Source organism: Seriola lalandi, unplaced genomic scaffold, assembly GCF_002814215.2.
Source record: "Seriola lalandi dorsalis isolate HSWRI2012SDOR001 ecotype SW California unplaced genomic scaffold, Sedor1 jcf7180002004552, whole genome shotgun sequence".
Lineage (NCBI taxonomy): Eukaryota > Metazoa > Chordata > Actinopteri > Carangiformes > Carangidae > Seriola > Seriola lalandi.
Window position 1 is genome coordinate 1 of NW_019475207.1, and position 4,899 is coordinate 4,899.

Genomic DNA, 4,899 nt, shown 5'->3' on the forward strand with positions numbered 1-4,899 from the left:
AAGTCTAAACATTACAATCTATTTATTCTATTTATTGGTCCCTAAATTCAATCAGGATATGGTCTGGAGCAGTGTCAACATACAGACAGATGTTCTGCGCACAGGGTGAGGGCGTACAGCGGCAGCTAGGATGGAGGTTACCCATATAGGTTTTGTTTTCTGACCTATGTTTAAATAACTTTCACTCACTGAAACACAAAACAGTTTCAACAGTCTTGGCTCTTGCAGCGCATGGCTTAAGAGAGACCTTTTTCTGACCTGAAAAATCCTGTCATGTGAAGCAACACTAGTTCACTGTTGCAAGTACTGATTTCACATATTGCTTGCGACTCTTCCAGTGTTGAAATGCCAAGTGCAGGTCCTTGGTCCTTCACAGGCCTAACACACATACATGGGAACTCATGCGCCCCATAATAATTACTGTCCCAGTCCAACTGAGCTGTAATTTTTTTGGACCGCGAAGCATGTAAAGGAAATCCTACTATCAGCAGAACATGCAAGCTTCTCACAGAACAGACCTCAGCTGGTAATTTAACTTTCTTGCTAATAATTTGTGCGCCTGTCCTACTTATTTGTTACACACAGCTCATGTAATAAACTTGTTGAGTGTTTTGTCATCAAAAACTCAATCACGTCACAGAATGGCAGTGTTGCCAGGTTGTATAACTGCTTACATCCAGGCTGATGCGCTTCTTCCCAGGGGCTTTGGTGGCATCTCTAAGTATCTCTCTCTCCCCGTCCTCTGAGTGCAGATACTGCAGGTAGCTTTCACAGCCCTCAGCCTTCTCAGGAGGGAGAACCACTGTCAACACAAGAGGACACACTGAAATCAGGAACAGAAAATGCTGATTTCTCATCCACATATTAGGCAATAGCTTATGTGGTTCAGTAGCTACACTTCCAGATCTCAAGGCCTCACAAAACTATACATTTTACATAGCTCTTGATTGCTTCCTATAAATGTAGTATCATCAAATGCACACAGCTCTTTTGTCCATACTGCATGTGCATTAGCGTCTCTCCGTGGCTCTACATTTATTCTAGCTCCCAAAATGAAACTAAAACAATATCTTGAGGCTTTTAATTGCTCAAACTACTACCCTTTTCTTTTCTTTTCTTTTTTTTTTAGTATTGGGTATTATGTGGTAGGCCACTACATTAAAAATCGCCGCACAGGACAATGCTATCTCTGGTCCTTGAAGCTTGGTGCGCTCTAATGAAAGCTTTGTATTAACCCAAAATATCTGCCATGCACTTTCTGAACAATAAACATCAAGTTAAAGATTATAATCTTGTGATAGCATGACATATGCATCCACCAGATGACAAACCATCAACCTTTTTTCTTTAATCATCACAAAAAAATTGCATATAAGCATCCCTGAAGTAATAAATGCATACTGGCGATACTATACATAACTATATATGTCAGCTTTCGGGCTGTATTATTTATGGAATCATACACAACTAATACTCCTCATACATACAAATCTATCATACGGTGCCATGTGTGTTTCCTGCAGCATTGAATATTAAAGGATTCTTCTCGCACAAAGCTTATCAATGAATGAAAAGACATCCTTCTCCACTTACCCTCTAGGGGACAGTGTTGATCTGTGAATTGTCTGTCCTTCAGCTCACCATGTGGAAACTCCTGGGAGAAGGAAAGACATGAAGGGAGAGAGAGAGAGAGAGAGGGAGAGAGAGAGGGAGGGGAGGGGGGTCAGAGATGTAAGTGAATCTACAGTTCAGACCACAGACACAGAGAAAACAAACAGTTCCAGCTAAAGCATTTCCTACTCAGATGAGAGGGAGAGGGCTGGAGGCTCCAGTGCGGCCAAACACTTTGAACATCTGCACGCTTATTGTGTTTCACTGTCTGGGACACAGCGAGCGCGGCCACAGCCAAGCTTTCAAGATTCCTCCAAGCCCTTCAAATGGACCCCTCTCGCATCCATCAAAAAGCCCATAATGCACTTCATCATCTGAGCTCTCTCGCTTAGCCAACCTGTTTATTCTCATGCTGCTTGACATGGAACCCGCTGAGAAGTGTTTGATGGAAGACGTTTTGTTGTATTTCCCATTGAAAACCTGACTCTGAGAAGTTTGGTTTATTTAAAGCAAACCTCACAATGAGCTCTCAGCAACATGCGTGTATTTATTTTGAATGGAGAATAATTGCCAGATGGAAATTTCCATGCAGATAGGATGGGACTGATTAAATACACAATTCCATAGCCATAAAACAAAAGTGGGACAAAGGGGTGGAAGGAAAAAAGGCTCTGCTGTCATATGTGAATAATCTATATCCTGCATAAAACAGAACCACAATGTATTCATAACCATCCCACACATGTGCTAATGCAGAGGCACACAGAGGCAAAAGCAACAGGGTCTCCATGCGCGCACACACAGCCATTCTTTAATTACAACTGGATTGTGGAAACAATGAAAATTAAGTGCAGCACAGGCCCTAAACCACAAGTATTTAAACAACAAATGATTCATCTTATTTACGTCATTCTCAGTCCTCTAAGCTGCTCCACACACACTTTGAAATAAAATCTCACCAGATTGAATCAAGGAGGCCCACTGAAACGAGACAAATAAAAAACAGATAGATGCTAGAAAACAAAAGAACTCCATGTACCTTCAACAGAGCCGGGGCTCAAGTGAGAGTCTGAACATCTGCATGCGTTTAGGTGAACGAGCCCCCCTCTTCCTTCCCCTTCCCCTCTTTCTCAGAGTAATGACAGCGCCAGGGCCTGTGGTTCTATTTAACAATCTCATAGCCCGTGATTATTCCTCACTTCAGAGGATGATACCTCCAGCCTGTAATCTGGTCCTGACCTTCACCGCTGAAGGGGTTGGAGCCGGTTGAGTCTCAGGGTCAAGGCTCGGACACCCCCCCTGCAAATTGGCCACCGGAGACATTGAGAGAACACAGCAAAAGAATGGGAGTCGTCGAGCCTTGGGGAGAGGAGGGGAGGGAAACAGGAGAGGGGCAGGAAGTGAGCGGAAGGAATAAAGAAGAAAGAAAGGAGCAGAGGAAAAAGGGCACAAAGGGGGAAAAGAAGGAAGGAAACATAAGAGGAACAAAGATAGGAGAGGAGAAATGCAGATAAGAGTAAAGGCAGAGGAGGATGTGGTTTGTTTGAAAGGAGATAGGGCCTATATATTGCCTCCTCCAGTCACTGTGAGCTCAGAGGGAGAAGTGGTGGTGGGTTTTTTTTTTTTTTTTACAGACTCTGGAAGGCTTCTGAGAGAGGTGGAGACAACTGGTACCACTCCCTGGGCCCCAAACAAGCAGCATTCCTTAATCACCAAATACACACAGTGGAAACGAGAGGAGTGTATGTGCATCCCTACACAATCCATCTTTTGTGGTTTCTGCCGCCAAGTTGTTGTTTCCTCTCTGCGCTGGATGCTTTTATCTCCCCTCTTTGTACCGCAGTCCCTTAATGAAGGGCAGTATGTAAGGAGGAGGGAGTTCACACAGACACACTGTTCCGCAGCTCAGAGGAACATCAAAGACAGCCATTGATTCTTCTCATCCCCGTTCCCATGAGGGTGCAGAGCAAGGTATAAGCACCTCTAAATGAAAGACAGGATTCAGCGTTAAATATAATGAAGCGAATCAATCAACCAACTGCCAAAAGTGAATCTTGTCTCTAATTAAAATTCAGATATCAGGAGACGCCTTGCTGAGTGCACAAGGAGGGGATCAGCAGGGCTTGTGTTGAACACATGGCTCCCCCTCCTCACCACCACCACCACCACCTCCATTACATCCATTGGGGGAGCTAATGAGAGAGCAGCCTGGGTCTGACCGCAGTCTGCAGTTTAACGTCTAAACACATGGCATCTCCATCCCCATCGCCCACGGTGTCGGGCTCAAATCTGCCCACCACATGTGTAATTAACTGCGTTCTGGCAACTAGCAGCTCTCATTCTTTCACTATCAGATCACAAGCTGCTCTGTAGGCGACGCAAATGTGTTAGCGTTTTGGAGCAAAGTGTTCCTTGTTTTCCACCAATGGCGTACACCTGAAACTCACGATATGCACCTCTCCGCAGTGTGTGTGATATTATGGCATGGGAAAGACAGATGAAAAATATTGCATGGGTGTGGGACAGGCACTTCAACCAGAGTGACAGGGAGATGATAGGGTAATAGATCTCCCGTTGTCTTAAAAAACAGTGCATTGGAAATATGCACGGACAGTGTTCCATGTAAACAGGCTCCGACTCCCAGACGTCTTGACATAAGAGACACACAGACAGAGGGGTGTGTGATGTTTGTTCCTGTTTAATGCAGCAGTTCTGCCAAGCTTCCCTAAAGCCTCAGCCTACTGCCAGACTTTTATGTGGGATAGGGTAACCAGGAGAAGCTTTCATAGCTCCCTACCAGGTGACATCAGACATCCCCCAGCAGTCTCTCTCTCTCTCTCTCTCTCTCTCTCTTTGCCTGCCTACCACCCATCCTCCCACTGGAAAACACTGCACATCTTTGTTCTCACCCCCCACCCCCCAACCCCCACCCTCTAGCTCAGCCCCTAAATATAAGTATACACACTTCTTTTAGTCCATTCTTCAAACCATACGAAGCACAAGTGATTTTGAAAATGGCATCTTCAGAAACAAGGGAAGCTAACATGAAGATTGTTTACACAGTTCCTCTAGCCTCGGGGTATGAAATATGGCAACTTGATCAGATGTGTGGATGTGTATCCAAGTGCAAACATATGCTGAAAAAAATAAAAATAAAAAAGAACAGGATACTGCCTGGAAGCTTCCTCATAATAATTTCAAAGCTATGTGGTTTTCTGAAGAACTTCAGATAGCTTATTTTTATATAAAGTTGTAATAAGCATAAAAATAACCTAGCTGGCAATATAC

The 4,899-nt window shown here is 44.2% G+C and overlaps 1 long non-coding RNA gene across 1 annotated transcript; it reads right to left on the minus strand.

Moving 5' to 3' along the window:
• Positions 1-654: 654 nt before the first annotated feature.
• Positions 655-4,402, minus strand: LOC111669084 (uncharacterized). The gene is made up of 3 exons (XR_015438210.1): positions 2,651-4,402; positions 1,594-1,654; positions 655-802 (listed from the first exon to the last, which is right to left on the minus strand). It is a non-coding gene; the product is annotated as an uncharacterized LOC111669084 (long non-coding RNA).
• Between the last annotated feature and the right edge of the window lie 497 nt (positions 4,403-4,899).